The sequence below is a fragment of the Vipera berus genome, assembly GCF_964194415.1.
Source record: "Vipera berus genome assembly, chromosome: 2".
NCBI classification, from domain to species: domain Eukaryota; kingdom Metazoa; phylum Chordata; class Lepidosauria; order Squamata; family Viperidae; genus Vipera; species Vipera berus.
Window position 1 is genome coordinate 158469728 of NC_138203.1, and position 18439 is coordinate 158488166.

Here is an 18439-nt window from a genome sequence, read left to right on the forward strand (position 1 = left end):
AGAAGAAGAAAAAGTCAGCTTGAGCTTTTTCGGGAAAAGAGAAAAAGGTAATATAAATGGAAATACTGTACATCAATCATATTCATCCAGAAAGAAATATCCTTTATAATGAGAGATGTTCTGCAAAGAATTTAGGTTCAAGTTAAACATGCTAAGAGTTTATCACCTTTATCCTTTATTTACACATGTTCCCTTTGCAGAATATAATAGATCTATGCTTATGGGTACTGATTATTATTTTTTCCCACCAAGCACTGGATTCATTGGGATTTGTTCTAGTAGCACAGTCGTTTACTAAAATTTAATTCCAGCAGAGGAGGCCCTTACTGCTATTCCCCTTAGTGTGAAGCTAGTAAAGGAAGTCTGGGTATTTCATCTTTAGCAAAGAAGCAAGCTGGCACAACAATCAAGTTGTGATTGGGAACAGAGTGCTGTACTTAATTAAGGCTCTGTCTTTTATTCTCAGGAGGCAATTCAGCTGGGCTTGAATAAACTGGAGGACTGGGGCATGGTGGGAATGTCTCTCGAAGGAGCAAGAGAATTGGGTCTCCCGGGCTGCCTCATTAGCATGACAATATCCCCCAAGATGCACTTGGCATGATGTAATGCTCAGCACTAGAGAGATGAAAATGTTCCTTGCAGGGGGCTGCAACATTTGCAGCACACTGGCTGTTACTTCGGGGCATGGAATTTCTGGGTCCCTCTTTCGGCAAGAATTGTTTGCTAATTGAGAGAACTTAAGCAAACAACATGCCATTAACTCCCGTCCCTCCCCCAGCTTTTCTCAAGCAGCACTAAGAAACAAGCAGCCTTGGCGATACTCATCACAAGAACTTAAGAAGCTGAACATTCTACCAATAGTACCTCTTAACTCTTTTGAACAAATTCCACTTCAAAAGAATTGTAATGACCTGCGGGGCAGCACAATAAAAGTCTTTCACTGTTAAGAAAATATACAAGAAAATCTGAAATTCAAAAAACGCCTCTAAGTCAGTGGACAGCCTGTATTGCAACATCCCTGTGAAGAAACTCATCATATGGAGCCATTTTGCAATAGAGCAGTTATCCACCAGGACTATCTTGCAATCCTTTGCCACCTCCCAAAATTCATTTATAGAAATGCCATGAAACACATTCACACCTTGAAAACCTTGCTCATGAATATAGATATCCAAGCTCAAGTTTCATTACCTACAGTTGGCAGCATCTGCGGATTCTTTGAGGGCTGATAAAACCAGCATAGATTAGAGCGAAGTGTTGAAAGAGCAATGATATGAAAAAAATGTATATAAAAACTATACCTCCAACAGGATGAATGTGTGACATCTAAACCTAAAATTCAACTTAATATTAAGGATGACCAAGACAGAAAGACCAACAGATTGCTAGAAGAATTCAGGATGCCTATCCTGCTTCTGAGTTCTTTTTCAGTGTTACTTAGATTAAGCAAGGAGTGCTGAGGTCCTAAAATAGAAATTAATTCTTACAGTTGGGGGATTTCAAAAGTTAGCAGCATTAGGAAAGAAAGAGTGAAGAACCTTTTGTTTGTAGAAATGAGCATAAAAGATTAGCAGAGTTGTGACTGGTATACAAGTTGCAGTTGGGACATAATGTGGTGGCCAATTTCTGACTGGAGTATCCGGGTATCTTACCATTCTGTGGAAGCAACCAGGCTATTGCTGATGAACTGCTACACCCAACCTGGAGGTTTTGCATAGGATTTTGTGCAACTGCAATACCTGAAGTGCCACCTTTACCGATGCAAACTAAATTAATGGTAAAGACTGTGAGGCATAGGATGAGTGTGTATAATCATTTTATCTTGCAGATAGTACATGTGTTCAAGAGTGTCGTCTACCTTGAAATCCTTGAGGCATCAACTTTTAAGTTGAAGATATATTTCTTTGCTCTGCTCTTGTCTTTGTATTAATTGAGATGTCTTTCCTTCCTTGCTTGCTTCCTTCCTTCCTGTGATTGATGATGATGATGTTGCAGGTTTGATACTCCAATGAGTATCAGCACTTCAGACTAATTTTATATATATTGTTTTTATTCACTTGCCCAGTGACTTCGTGTTTGTTTGTTTATTCATTGGCTAGATTTATATTCCACCTTTTCTTTAGGAATACAAGATGCTTATAGAGAGGCAGGTGTCTACTTTCATTTGATATGTACATGATCACCAACTCTTTGAGATAGGTTGGGCTGTGAAAGAGATACAAGTAGTCCTTGACTTAGTTCATTTAGTGACTGTTCAAAGTTACAACGGCGCTGAAAAAAGTGACTTATGACCATTTTTCACACTTACAACTATTGCAGCATCCCTATGGCCATGTGATCAAAATTCGGATGCTTGGCAACTGACTCATATTTATAGCAGTTTCAGTACCTTGGAGTCATGTGATCCGCTTCTGCAACCTTCTGACAAGCAAAGTCAATGGGGAAGCCAGATTCACTTAACAACCATGTTACTAACTTAACAACTGCAGTGATTCACTAAACAACTGTGGCAAGAAAGGTCATAAAATGGGCTTTTTCACTTAATAAACGTTTCACTTAGCAACAGAAATTTGCTAAATTTGCATGCTTATTTTATAATGTAGACAAAGAATATTTAGTTAAGGAGCATGCCTTCATATTTGTACAAATATCTAATGTACAAAATTCATTTTAACAGAATTGAGTATCTGTTTTTGCTTATTTTTTGGTTATTGTAAGACTCCCAGAGTCACACTGCTGAGCTGGGCAGCCATATAAATCTCTTAAATAAATACATACATACATACAAAAATTGGGCTGTATCTATCATTGCATTCTATCATAAGTAAACTGCTAGATCTTCTCAATAACACTGAATATGTGCATGTTATGGCAATGCCATAGGTATGAAATAGGTGATTGCATATTTGTCTTCATTATTTGGGCATGAATATTTATTTACATATTGATGGAATGTTCACTTGCACACTTTTTTCTATAATAAAGTGTGATTATAAGAAAGGGGAGTAGAAGACTACAAATTTTACAAAGTCTCTAATGAAGAGCAAGTGACAATTAGCAAAATGTTGAATCCATCCAGGACTTTACTGGAAATAATTATTTGAAATTGCAGACATGCTTGGCTTACGATTCAGTGCCCTCTTTCAACTCTGTCCAACCAGGTGTGTTGGACTTTAACTGTCATCATCCCTTTTCCTTGGGAATTCTGTAGTTTGTGATCCTGATACATTAGGAGGGTGGCAAATTGGGAAACTCTGTGATAACATATCCATTTATAGCAGTTGATTTACACTGCAAATATAGTGCTGGAGCTATGAGATTCTTTTCCATTATAAATCCACCTGGTTTCTTCACTTTGTAATTTGTGTTATTTTTTTCAGAAAGTAATTAGAATTTATATATATATAAATAAATTGTGGAGGAATTGCAGCATAAACACCATTTGCACACACATTTTTTTCCCCAGAAAGTGAGGTTAGGGAAATTCCTTTTGTGGGTTTCACACATCCTTAGTTTAGTCTTCATTGTCAGCCAAGCTTAGGATTGGCACAACTGCAGAACTAAAAATATACCTTGAGCATTGGGTGACTCATTTGGTGGTCCTTAGACTCTAAAGATCACATGGCACAGCCCTTCAGTCAGCTGAAACACAAGAAAAAATAATAATAGTCAAAACAGAAAGAGAGAAAACTCTAATAAAAGAGGAAGGGCTCTTCAAGATAATGCCAGAAAGTGTGAAGAAAGGTTGATTGTTTTAATGGATTTGCTATGACTATTTCAGCGATATATCATGCATCAGTGAAGTGGGAAGGGAAGGGCAACCATGAATAAAAATCTGTGTTGCTGGATGTACAGTAGAGCTGCCTGCAAACAAGGAATGAAAACATGATTTTTCAAAGGATACAAAGGGCCCTGAGGTGTCAAACATGAACAAAGCAGAGATGAAAAGGATCTATGATAGGCTTCTCTTGCTTCTATACAAAATTCAGAAATGGTTTTGAAAAAAATGTTCTCTGTATGTGTGTATGTATAAACAAGAAAAGGAAAGGAAAAAAATCCCTAGACAACAAAAGGGCTGAAAGACTCTTAGATGAACATTCAATAAAATGGTACCCACTGTGACTCTGTCACTCTATTGTGTGCAGCTCTGATGGCTGTTTTGCATCATTGGCCATGGAAGTAGAAGCATATTCAGTCCCATTTTTCTAAGTGGCTAAACCCACAAATGCTTATTCATTCCTTTTTTTTTTTTCCTGACGGGTGAAGCATCACATAAAAAGATTTGATGACAGTAGTAGATATGCAAGGTTGCACATAAAAATCAAAGGTATAAATTGATTTCCCATGAATTTTTATGAAAAATTCAGAATAAAATCCTGGAAGGAGAAAATAAATCATGTGAAAGAAAATTGGTTGATTTAGGGTACAACTTCCATCTTCCATAAAACCATCCCTCTCTTTGTCTTCCTTACCCCATGCAATATTTCTGTATTAGTGTCAATACATAAATAAATCTTAACATTTCTTTAAGCCTTAGTACTACCCATCAATGAATACTGCATTGCACTAGTAATTGTTTTAATTATGGAAGGGAGGGAAGGAAGGAAGGAAGGAAGGAAGGAAGGAAGGAAGGAAGGAAGGAAGGAAGGAAGGAAGGAAGGAAGGAAGGAAGGAATTTCAATTTATCAACTGCTTTTTAATGGTTTATCTAGATCAGGGATCCCCAACTCCTGGTACCAGTCCACAGCCCTTTAGGAATGAGGCTATGCAAGCAGTGGGTGAGTGCACAAAGCTCTATCTGCACATGTATGGGATTAGGCTGCACACACAAAACCACCCCCTCCTTCCCCACCACCACTGCCAGTCTGTGGAGCCAGAAAGGTTGGGAACTGCTGATCTAGATGATCTTTGATTTTATATTTATTTTGATGGTCTCTTCTCACTTCATGTCAAAGAAAGACTGAAAAGTGGATTATCCATATCTGTTCAACTAGTTAATTATAAGCAGAGTTTTTCTCTTACTTAGGGTATACCTGTGGTACAGATATGTTTTACAGAAAAGGAAAATAAAGGTGATATTTAGAACATGGTTTCTCCAAAAGGGTCTCATCAAAACCACATTGGTACAATCTTAGTAGTTTATAGTCATCATTTTCCACAAGGTATTATTATAAGTTCTGGCTCTTGACAGTAACACAATTAAGATGGAACATATGCTTGTAAAAATGTTGGTTTCCATTTTGGGGAGTTGTTTTAATAAATATTGAGGTGTTATGTGTACATCATACCCAGATGAGATTCAAAGAAGAGAATGGAGTAAGTAAACTTCATATGGAAAATGTTAGGTCAGACTTCGTAGCTGTGAAGGAAGCCAAGCCTGATATTTAAGGAGGATACCAAATAATATTTAGAACATGGTTTTTCCAAATCAAGGTATGGAGAAAGCAATGAACACTAAAGAACGGAGCTTTGCTACCTTAAAAATTAGCTGTCAGGAGCTTCATAAATATTATTGTTTTATAACATGAACAAGAGGGGTGATTTGGGGAGGGAATGCATTTTGGCATTAAAATAATTTCTCCACTACCTCAATTATATCAAATGATCTGGAAAGGTTCTCCTTGGAGAAATCAAACTAATGTACAGATGGTTGGAGGGCCTGATGCTTGCTTTAGAGGTGTTGATATGAGCATTAGTCAGCAACACAGATTCCAATGAAGTAAGTGAATAATGCTGTCATAGCAGTCTTTCAAAGCCATAAATTAATTATTCCACACTGGTAATTGAAACCATTTTAAGAATCAGGTTTTGGGAATAACTGCCCAATGATGTCTAGTAAATTTGTGACTAAGGCCATCACAATGTCTATGTCATGGTTCTGACAGATGAAACTCTTCAAAAGAACTTTGAGGCATTGTTTACCTTAAAGAATCTTTTATTCATGAAACATAGTATCGGCACTACATAGTTGAAACCAAAAATTAATTTTCCCCCCCCCAGGTACAATGTAGCAAAGCACAATTCCCTCCTCCAATAAACAGTCATAAATTGTGTTCCCCAATTACCTTGAAGCACGGGCTTTCTCTCCAGCCCACCAAAACTCTTATCAACTCAGGGCCCAATGACCTTGGGTGCCCACGGCTGAGTTAATATTGTTATGACTAGCCGGGTTGTCATCCACATTCCCCCTCCCAGCATCAACTAACTCTAAAAGCAATAGAGGGGAAATGGCTGCATTTCCATCTGTTGTCAAAGCAAGAACATCTGATGTTAGTAGCACTGACAGTCTATAGGTTCTATTTAGGTTCTCAGAAGACATAGTAATAGACTATTGGTTCTACTAAGGCACAAAATTCCTGAAAGATTCTTGAGTCTAACTAGTATCATGAACCATATTTTCTGCCATTGGTGGAGCCAATGGATTACTAGAAAACTTTTCAACAAATAAATTACTGATCCTGTGGAACATGTAGTATTAAGGTAAGGTAAAGGTTCCCCTGCACATGCGTGCTAGTCGTTTCCGACTCTAGGGGCCCGGTGCTCATCTCCGTTTCAAAGCCGAAGAGCCAGCATTTGTCCGAGGACGTCTCCGTGGTCATGTGGCCGGCATGACTAGATGCCAAAGGCACACGGAACGCTGTTACCTTCCCACCATAGTATTAATCTGGGTTAATTAAGTGGAATAAATACTGGATCCTTCCATATACAGTATATCCTCTGTTTGGGTGCACACAGGCAGTCTGTAAATAGCTTTGGACTAAGCTATTTAGATAATTTTCAGATAAAGGAACATAAGGGATTTATAATTTTAGGGATTTAACATGGCTTGGTGAAATCAACATTACCCGGAAGAGAATCTGCTTCACCGCAAATGTTTGTTGTGTGATATTGAACTTTTAGCAGATGGCAGCCATCCTGGTTCAGTCGTATTTGATATCATTCTAGCATATTTCTGCATGGGATGAACTGAGACAAATTTTGCCCATGACAACGGCATCCACTTTGCTCTTCAGTTGCAGGCATTTTTTTCCTCTGCTTTCATAGATTGAGAGAGTGATGTGGAAAGGTCATTGGTCTCTTCCCACTCTAACAGAGGCTTCTTGAATCCCTCCAAAGTATATTACTGGGAGAAGAAATGACAAAAGCATGGTAAAGATGGGTGACGTTCCCTGAGGACAGAGATTTTAATTTTGCTACTTTGGGATGTCTATCCTTGTAAGAACTGCATTGGCTTCTGTTGATTGCACTGTCTGTAGTGGCCTGACCTTGTCCCTGAGGGAAGAGTTATCCAATAAATCTCCTCCTAACAGGGCATCAGGAGACTCCTGTCCCTTTACAGCCATGATTTTAATGAGCAAGCAGAGTGAGTGATCATCACATGACTGAGCCCAGCTGTGAAACTCCAGGCACCATGAGCAAGAGCACAGAGCATCCCATTAACTTCTTCCCTTTGAAGTCCCCGGGGGTCTTGGCTCCTCAATGGCCAGCTGCCCAGCTTCAGCCTGCAGGCATTTGCAAGACATTGTTTGGCATTGTGTTCACCTGGCTGGAGAATCAGAAGACAGAGGAGATACCAAGGGAGCCGTCTCCCTTGGCTGCCTTTAAAATCTTCCTTAGGGTTATTAGGAATAGTGACAGATCCACATTTGGCAAAAGTCTCAATTAAAGACTAATCAGCAGAACATGGTCACTTGAGAGTTGGAACTTCCTCTGACTGATTCAATAGCCAAAGGCTAAAAACATTGAAGCAGCCAAAATCGTTAGCCAAATAGGATGATTTTCCTTGCTCCCTGGCCCTCAAGCCAGTTCACCCCACTGAAGGAACTGCTGATTTGGCAGCATTTTCTTTTGGTCCCAATTGTCTTCTAGACTAGAGGAGTCACCTATTTTTTAAAATAGTGCACTAGTTTTGATTCTCCTCTTTTGTCTCCTGGGAAAACATGTATCGACAGTATAGTCATTAGCACCCATTAGGACTCCATTAAGAAGGTGCAGAGCTAGGATGGCTATTTTGAACATTGAATGTTACACATGATTCATCCAGACCTTTGCATTCAACTGTTCCGAAGTCTTCAGCAATGTGTCCTAAGACAGCCTGAATACCTTGGGTCCTATCTTTCTGATGCTGATCTGCTCTGCCGGCATTACTACAAAGCCCTCCATAGGGATTTCAGTCAAGATAACCAGTGGGTCCTAGATGATTTGGTCAGGGTCACAAATGGTCATTGTAGAATGGAAACCCATGGAATCCATTGCCACAGCTTCTGCTGGGCATCATTTTATTACTTACTTGAGTGCAATCATAACAGCAGAATGGGAAGTATCCACAGCACACATCTCATCCTGCATGTGAAGACCCTTTAATAAAGACAAGCCATCCAAAAGTACCATCATTTTATCATAGTTGATGTAGGGCTATCATATATATAGGCTGTGAAAATCCGGATGACCATTGGAGGCAGCAAAGAGCAAGAGTTTTTTTTATCTCTACTTCCATTCAATCATATTATTTTTATGTCTGTCTGTCCGTCTATAATAATAATAATAATAATAATAATAATAATAATAATAATAATAATAATAATAATAATAATAATAATAATAATGTTGGAAGGGACCTTGGAGGTCATCTAGTCCAACCCCCTGCTCAGGCAGGAAACCCTATACCATTTTGGACAAATGGCTGTCCAGTCTCTTCTTAAAAACTTCCAGTGTTGGAGCATTCACAGCTTCTGGAGGCAGGTTGTTCTACTGGTTAATTGTACTGACTGTCAGGAAGTTTCTCCTTAGTTCTAGGTTGCTTCCCTCCTTGATTAGTTTCCATCCGTTGCTTCTTGTCCTGCCTTTGGGTGCTTTGGAGAATAGCTTGACTCCCTCTTCTTTGTGGCAGCCCCTGAGATATTGGAACACTGCTATCATATCCCCCCCCCCCCGTCCTTCTCTTTATTAAACTAGACATATCCAATTACAGCAACCGTTCCTTATATGTTTTAGTCTCAGTCCCCTAATCATCTTTGTTGTGTGGTCATCTAACTCGGGTGACCATAGTAGTGAGGTCATGCCTCATAAGTACTCAGAGGCTTTGATACACCTGGGTGCATTGATGTAACATTTATGTGTCTGACAACATTGGAGGTCTTCAGTAACTCCTATGCTGCTGAACTGATCAATCCGTAGCTCAGCTTTACTGAATAGATTTCTTTTTAAAAATATCAGCAAATATAGTGTAACATTATACAAGTAGCCCTGACTTACAATAGTTCATTTAGTGACTGTCTGAAGTTACAGCAGCATTGAAAAAAATGACCTATCATTGTTTTTCACACTTACAACCTTTGCAGCATCCTCATGGTCACATTATCAAAATTCAGATGCTTGGCAATGATTCCTATTTATGACAGTTACAGTGACCCAGGATCATGTGATCCTCTTTTGCAACTTTCTAACAAGCAAAGGCAATGGGGAAGTCAGATTCACTTTACAACTGTGTTACTAACTTAACAACTGCAGTGATTCACTTAACCACTGTGGCAAATGTTGTAAAATGGGGCAAAATTCAGTCAAGATGCTTCTGCTATCCCACCGTGCTGTTTAAATCAAGAAGAAGGATGCCTTTGACTGAAGAAGCAGCACCGATTGGCTGCCATTTTTATGCACCACTGGCTGTCTCCGGAGGAGGGTGGACAGAAGGATACTTAGGGTCCACATTAGAGAATGGCAATCTTTTGGAAACCAAGGTGGCAGTTGACATGTTTGGACAGCAAGATTGCTACAAGAGGCAGAGCACATGCAGAGAATGGGCTCTCTAGTTTTCATTTCTCTTCCCCATCCCAGGTTTTAATTATTTTATTTTATAATAAAAGGTATATATTATTTCAAAATAAAAAAATCTCTTAAGTTTTAAGTAGGAGTTGTTGGAAGCTAATAGAATTAGAGTGTACAATAATCCATATACCAGTTAACTATATTAACTGTGTAATCCCAGTCTGAGAGCCAGTTTGGTGTAGCGGTTAAGGCGTTGGCCTAGAAACCAGAAGATTGTGAGTTCAGTCCTGCCTTAAGCAGGGAAACCAGCTTGTGTGCTCTTGGGCCAGTGTCTCTCAGCCCAACCCACCTCACAGGATTGTTGTACAGAAAAAAGGAAGAGAAAAGAGCATTATGTATGTTCACCACCCTGAGTTATCTATAAAAACAAGAAAAGGCAGGATAAAAATCTAATAAGTAAATCCCAGAGTAGAGAGACTGCAGATTGTTTAGCTCTCCACTGGAAAAGTGTCCATGTATAACGGATAAGAATATCTTTCCTCAGCATTTCAGATTTTCTTTGAAGACATAAAAGTCTTCACAATAATAACATGGTTTGCTCTAGCGTTCCCCAAACTGACACTTTCCCAATGGACTGTCATCTCATCTAGATGATCTCCAGATTTTCACTACATGGAAATGCTAGTCAGATGCATTGGGCTCTATTCATCTGAGTAGAAAGAGCAGCCTGATATGTACTTTTTGGTCTCAGATATACGTTAAGGATAATTTCCAGAGATCTGTATGTCTGGAGGCCCTTTAGTGGCTATTTTATGCTACTGCTGGTATGACCAGCTGGTAGTACTATTTTTCCACACAACTGCCCAGTCCCCAGGCCTCCCTCTTTTCCTGAGCAGTACATGATAAGGGTCCTCTCTGACACCCTGCAGAAATTTGCTACCAAGATCCCCTCTTACAGGACCCACTGTAGTAATGAGAGTAGGCTTTGTGAAGGGGGCTTTTTATTATTGTTATTTTGTGGTTGAAAGGTTGCCTATACTTTTTTCTCCTCATGCAAAAACTCAGAAAGGGTGGAAAGCAAAATATTTGGATAATTATTCAGGCCATCAGGTTACATAAAAGGTTCCATAGCCCTTTGCATCAAGTCTTAACAGTTAAAACCGCAATTTCTGTTTTTGCAGTCATAAAACATCCAGAGCAAAGTATATGTGTGTGTGTTTGTGTGTGTCATAAAATAATAAAAAGCTGTTTTTCCATTTGCTAGAAACTTGAAAAAGTTAATGTGATTTTTTTCAAAAAAAAAAATGTCAATTTACTCCCCAAAGGAAACTCCTTAGAGAATTTTTTTTTTAGCTACACAGTGGTCTGAAAAAAATGATATGTATTTAGTTCTAAAGGTTTTTTTTTAAAGCAGCAATTAATTCCTAAAAAAGAATGTACTGACATCAAGTGCAAATAGCTAATTTTATATTTTAAGGAAACTCTGTTTATATGACTCTTCAGACAGGAACACATGATGTCTGCAGTTTGTAGCTGAGAGGCCTGTATGTGTTCCAGCACTGAGGAGATCATCAGCAGAATTCAGTCTGGGGCAACAATCAATGAAACACTACTACTATTTTCCCCCAACAGCTTCCTCTTGTCAAGATAGAAGAGACCAAAGAATAAAGCTTCCTCTCTCTGAACAGAATATAAGGGGAGGGGAGGGTAATAAATAGTATGGCACCCAGGTGTCTCTCTGAATTAGAATGCCATACATCAACTTATGAGCACATTGCTAAGCACGTTAAGTGAGTGGTACATAATTTTACGACCCTTTTTGCCATGGTTATTAAGCGAATCATTGCCGTTGTTAAGTGAATCGTGTGTTCATTAAGTCAATTCAGCTTCCCCGATTGACAGTGCTTGTCAGAAGCTAGCCAGGAAGGTTACAAATGATGTTCACATCACCCCAGGATGCTGCAACCATCGTAAATTCATGCTGGTTGCCAAGCAACCCAATTTTGATCATGTGACCATACTACAAGTGCAAGGAGGCATTATAAGTCACTTTTTTCAGTGCCATGGTAACTTTGAATGGTTACTAAATTAATGGTTGTAAGTCAAGGGCTGCCTGCAACTGAGCTGGGTAGTTTGGGGTACTAAGGTAGTGAATTGCCTATCCTTCATTCAAGACAAACGCTGTCTTAATTCTGGAATCAAGGAGGAGGGGGAGAATACTATCTAGATAATGAGCCTGTGAAGTCTATGATAAAACCTTGAGAAATTTATCTTCCATTGGTTCTGACTCCAATGCTGTACTCTGATCTCAACCCTATGCCCTGGCCTCAACTCTGAAAGATAATTAACACTATCTCATTGAGAGCTGAACAAATGACAGATGACTTGAACACCTGAGAATAGAAATAAATTTAGGAATAAAAGTCTATTCAGGAAGAGCTTGCTACTTCTAATTATGCCATAAACTTAAACATGACCCTGGTTATCCCATCATTTTCATCTCTCCCCAATGACAATTCTTCAAATATATTCCAGTGATTTTCATGATGCCATCGCCCACCTTATTCATTTTCTTCTACTTTTCTCAACTTTGCCAAGTATAATAACGTATTCCAATCCATCACCAACTCATATCACATTTCCAAAGTATGTGAAATTCTACTTGATTGGTTCTTCTTGCAGCCCATGGCACTGTCACTGCCTTCCTCCTATCACCTCCAAATTTCTCTAACATATTCCCCATTATCTTTCCAAGAAAAGAATCTGAAAAGCACCAATTATATTTGAATGGAGACTAGATGCATCCTGTACTTAAGTCTCCGAGAACAATCAGCGAACAACTTCAGTGATAGTCCAAATCTAACATCCAAACATTAGAAGACATTTGATACCCCTGAGCTTTGATGGGTCTGACATACTATAATAATGGACATTACTGTCACAAATGCTGGACTAGATTCTCTCTACATTTAGATGTTTACTACTCAGTGTGAAGGAAGAAACGTCTTCCTTTTCGTCCAGGCATCCATCTTTATTATTTAATCCTCTAAGTAGAGTGTTGGTATTGAACAAAATTTCCAGCCTCAAGTTCTGTTTCAAGGACATAGAGATCTGCATTTGGAACTTCTAATGTAATAGTCTTTTTCCTTTAGGAAGCTTTCAAAGGAAGTCTTCACTGCTTAACACTACACATATAACTTATTTTACATTTCTGTGGGTCATCTAAATGAGGTTAATGAAATACAAGACCCAATTTTCACACACTCACAATCAAACAACCTGATATCAATACCATTTGTTATCAAAACAAGAGACTGGTAGAAACCATTGTTCAACCCAAAAAAGACTGGCTTCTAGCCCATAAGATTGTGCAAGACTTTCAATAGGTGCAGGACGGACTTCAATCCTTTTCTCCCCCTTATGACTAGGTCTTGCATCTTATTAACAGCTATCACTGGAATTCTTTCATAATGGCTGATTTAGTTTTTCTACAGTAAAGCAACTTATCTAAGCCTCTGTGTCCTATGAAATCTAGGATTGCATTTTCTTGCCTGGTGTAACCAAGAGAAGTCTGACATTGGAAGATGTGTGAAGTAATTTTGGGGTCCCCGTAAGATGAAATTGATTTAACTTATCTTGAGTAGAGGGATTGTAGCTAATTTTCATTTCCATGTTAATTATCAGTACAATATTCTGCTAAAGCTTCATCTCTGAATCCCATCCAAACTGGGATGAGATTTTTCTGGGTTTTCTTTTTCATTTCCCTGCCACTTGGTTAAAACAGTGGTCAAACAGGGCACTTATGGTTAAAATAGTGAGTCAGATCATTCTTTTAACGGTAAGGGCCCTCCCAAAAAAAGGATGGTGGAAATGACACAGGCAGAGATGTGTATCATGATAGTAATCTGTGTCCATATATGTGTGTCTGTCTGTTTGTCCTACTCTTCAGCATTGTTAAAAATCTATTCTAAGATGATTCAGAACCTCTCCTGTTAATTCAGTGCTAAATTTTCAAATACTTCAGTCAAAACAGAGCCTTTCAGAATATGTATTCCTTTATTACATTCAACCGTCATTTTCATCTTATACGATCTTACCACACTTCTCATTCAGGCCCATCCAAATGCTTTGGGGCATTTAAAAAAATAGTACCAGGGAATGTGCTGGATGGGTGGCTTGGTGTGAGAGTTTGATGTTTCCTTTCACTTACATTGGTCTAAGGCTTAGAGAAAACACCCCTATAATTCTACCCCTCCAGATGACTTCCAGTTCCTCCTGAAGATAAGAGCGCCTGCTGATCCATTTCTCCAAGAAAGGGGCTACCACAGCAGCTCCTTCCTTGTCTACAGATAAAATCAGTGTGTGACCATCCATTACGGTGAAAAAAACATGGATTGGATTGCAAGACACAGCTTTAGAGATGTTAATGATTGTGCTGTAAAAGCACAAACAGCCCCCCCTCCTCCCCTTGCTCTCCTACTGTTCTTTTCTCTTATCTACTTCTACCTAGCAGACATTTGATCAGAAAGGCCAATGAATTCGCAGGCCTCCTGAGAACACCAAAAGCTCCCTGATACGTGTGGGAAAGTGGTGGCCATTTTTGATGCATCCGTTGTCCTACTAAACACCTTCCCTTCCCTTTTCTTTTTTCCTCTACTGCATCGTCTTTTATCCTCTATTTTATTTTGTTTCAGCAAAAAGAAATCTTGCAGCTTGTGCCAACAGGACAACTTTGCCTTTAAACTGACCTATGGTTTTTTTTGTTTTTTTTTAAAAAAAGATTCCAATAATAGTGTAGGAGAAACTTTTGCTCTCAATAGAGAATTCGATAATGGGTTTAGAAAACAATATCATTTTTCAGAGTTGTATTCTGAAAAGGTCAGTGAAAAACCTCTCCACCAGCACTTTCTGAATAACTCAGTATCTGAATGTCCCTAAGAACAATACCAGTAGAAAGGTGACTTTTAGATAAAAGAGAAAGTGAAAGAACAAAAGCCAAATCATCATGTATCTCTCCAACATCGTATTCATTACTCTGAGGCTGGAGATCAAAGCCATCTAGGATTTCTAACTTTTAACCAAATTTTGAACTTATTACAACAGTGCACCTTGCTTCTGACAACAAAGAGAATTATTCCAAATGTACCTCTGAGCAATAACAACCATAGGCTTTTGGAGACAAAAATATTGCAGAATCGAACAACACTTTAACCATTGCAGATATATCTTATTAGTAAACTTTGTTTACTGATGGATGACAGTTCCCAACATCAAGTCCTATATGAAGGTTGGACATTGGAGCAACACACCTTTAAAGTCCCAATTTGGGGAAAGTTACTGAAGATCATTTTCTTGATATTCTTCCACTCATACACTCCCACAGACACTGCTACAGTGAAAAAAAATCACTTTCTTGACATTGTTAAAAGATAGGGCCGAAAGACCTTCTATGGAGATTCTAATTCATCCAGGTCATGGCTGTCCCATGACTTTTTTTCAAAAATCAGGAGGACTTTCTTGATTTTTTTCACTTTGAAAATGTTTTGCTTCTCATCCAAGAAGCTTCTTCAGTTCACTGCAATTTGTCTACTGTCTGATTACACCAGAATTGGCATATTTATCATGACCTAGTCTCCTTAAACTCCAAAAACTCCAAGCCAAAACTTGCTTAAAGTCTTTTCACAATTATACTATAAAATAAATAAAGCCCTAGAAGTGGAAATAAAAACCACAGTCAGACTCTCTGCATCACTTGCCTAAGGGACAGGCAGAAAGGAAAACCATCCCACTTAGATAACTATGTTTAGAAAGCCTCAACTGTCAAGTGATTGTGTTCTATTAATTAGTCATTAACTGAAAAGTGTGCCAAATGAAGATCCATCTCAGTTCCTAATATCCCAAAGGAAATTTTCAAATATGGAAGAGGCGGCTCCCCTCATATCTGGTTTTTTTTCTGATTCTCCTAAATCCAAAACCCTTAATAGTTGATTTTATGCACTCTTCTAAACCAATCTTAACCATGGTTTGCAAAACAAGTCTTAGTGGCCCATATGTCACATAAGATTAAGCCACTATCCAGGTCTTAGAAACTGAATGCAGGCAGTCCTCGTTTAATGTCAGTAATCTGCACCAGAATTTCTGTCACTAAGCAATGCAGTTGTAAAGCATGACATCATGCCACTTAGCAATAGCAGTTATGGCAGTTCTCAGTTAGAGTTATTAAATATGGACTGCACAGATCGTTAAGTGAGGACTTCACATGATTGATTTCAACTTCCTGCAGGCAGGACAAGAAGCAATGGATGGAAACTAGTCAAGGACAGAAGCAACCTAAAACTAAGGAGAAACTTCCTGACAGTTAGAACAATTAATCAACAGAACAACCTGCCTCCAGAAGCTGTGAATGCTCCAACACTGGAAGTTTTTAAGAAGAGATTCGATAAGCACTTGTCTGAAATAGTATAGGGTTTCCTGCAGTGGTGGGATTCAAATGTGTGAACAACCGGTTCTCTGTGTGGATGCCGCTTCTGGAAGTCCGTTCTGGGCCTGGGCAACAAAAAATTAGCTACCAGTTCTGCCAAACTGGAGCAAACTGCCTGAATCCCACCACTGGTTTCCTGCCTGAGCAGCGGGTTGGACTAGAAGACCTCAAAGGTCCCTTCCAACTCTACTACTACTACTACTACTACTATTAGCTTCCCCACTGATGTTTCCTGTGGGAAGCCAACAGGGAAAATGACAGATTGTGATCACATGACCGTGGGGCACTCCAATGGTCAGAAATCCCAGCCAGTTTTCAAGACCCCTAATCAGGTTCACTATGGGGGTTATTGTAATGGCCAGAACGTTGAAGTCCAGTCATAACTACCACTCATTCAGCACTGTTGCAACTTCAAGTGGTCATTGAATACGTAGCATTATACAAGGACCACCAGTAAAAAATCAGAATAATCTGGCTCAGCCCTAAATTAATCAAAAAGTATAATCAAGGCAGGCTGTATATGTCACTACATCAGAAAACAGCAGAATAAGGTGTCCGAGAGGAATTCTAGCTTTGTTCTTGCTTTCCTGCCATTAGTATCTTTATGACTTCGGCTCCAGACTAATCAAAGGCACGGGTTTTATGCAAACACATTCGATTCTAAATCTAGACAAGATTATGCAGAACAAACTATACAGGTATCATTGTATCAAGACCACAATATAGAAAGTCCTCAACTTATCACCATAACTGACCCCGGAATTACAGTCATGTCCGTCACCCCATGATGGCTCCCAATTTTATGACTTTTTTAAGATGGTTGTTAAGCAGCACCCCTAAAGTGAATGAGTGATCATAAAGTGAACGTGGTGGTTATTAAGTGAATCTAATGCCCACAATGGGCATTTTTGGCTGGAAACCGTAAGTAAAAACTGATTTCCACAAAAACTATCATAAATCGTGGTCACATATCCACAGGACACTGCAAATGGTTGTAAACGTGGGCTGGTTGCTAAGCACCCAAAATGTGATCACATGACTAAAGGGGACAGCTATCAGAATTTTAAATTCTAAGTAGCTCTGGGGAGGTTCATTGTAACGTTGAATGGTTGCTAAGTGGCTAGATGCAAGTCAAGGACTACCTGTCTATGAATACTAGGTTTTGACCAGGAACCAACAAGATGATATCATCCATGAACATCAGATGGTTTCCAATTTTGCTCCATTTTTCATAGGGGCCCAGAATGTGCAAAGAAATTGGTGCATTGATAGCCAATAGACTCTATGGAAAAGTAATTGTATGACCGTGCTGTGCTTCACTTCAGAGCAGGTAGGAATGCAAACTGTCTTTGTGACTGTTACACAGAGGATTACACAGCTGCTTTTTACAGCTACCATACAATCCTGGGAAAGGTTGTTGTTTTTTCGTTTGTTTTTTTAAGGCATTGCAGACAGGTGTGATGTTTGGGCTCTTGTGTGCTTTTAAGCACATTTTGCAGATCAAATCTGCACAGCACTAATAATTACCTTCATCAGAATACTGTACTAAGGGACTTTTCTCCTTGGTTAGTTTCCATCCATTGTTTCTTGTCTTGCCTTCTGGTGCTTTGGAAAAGTAAGCTGACCCCCCCTCTTCTTTATGGCAGCCCGTCAAATACTGGAATACTGCTATCATGTCACACCTATAGTAGTCCTTCTTTTCTCTAGACCAGGGGTCGGCAACCTTAGACACTCAAAGACCCACTTGGACCCGTTTCCCAGAGGGGGGAAAAACACTGGGAGCCGCAAAACGCACGCGCACACACAAGGGGGAGAGCTTGATTGAAGAGTTTAATTAAAAAGAAATAGAGGCTGCTGTGCATGAGTTTCTCTCTCTCTCTCTCTCCCTCCCTCCCTCCCTCCCTCCCTCCCTCTCTCTCCCCCCACTCTCCTTCTCTCCGATCTTCTGCTCACCTGGCAAGCTGGCTTCACGCTGTTCTCGGACAAGCTGACACACATTCTTATTGGGCTGGCTCTCCTGCCCTGCTTTCTGCTGCTTCCTGTGGAGACGCAGCAAAGGCAGGAGCCCCACCCAATAAGCTTGTCAGCTTCTCCGAGAAAAGCATGAGGCCACTCTCTTTTTTACACACACACACACACACACACACACACACACACACACACACACAGATGGGGGGAAGCGCAAGTGTCTCT

The 18439-nt window shown here is 39.4% G+C and overlaps 1 long non-coding RNA gene across 1 annotated transcript; it reads right to left on the reverse strand.

Annotated features, from left to right (window-relative positions):
• Window positions 1-231: 231 nt before the first annotated feature.
• LOC308664015 lies at window positions 232-4451 on the reverse strand. The gene is made up of 3 exons (XR_014025574.1): window positions 4118-4451; window positions 3573-3642; window positions 232-1464 (listed from the first exon to the last, which is right to left on the reverse strand). It is a non-coding gene; the product is annotated as an uncharacterized lncRNA (long non-coding RNA).
• Window positions 4452-18439: the final 13988 nt, after the last annotated feature.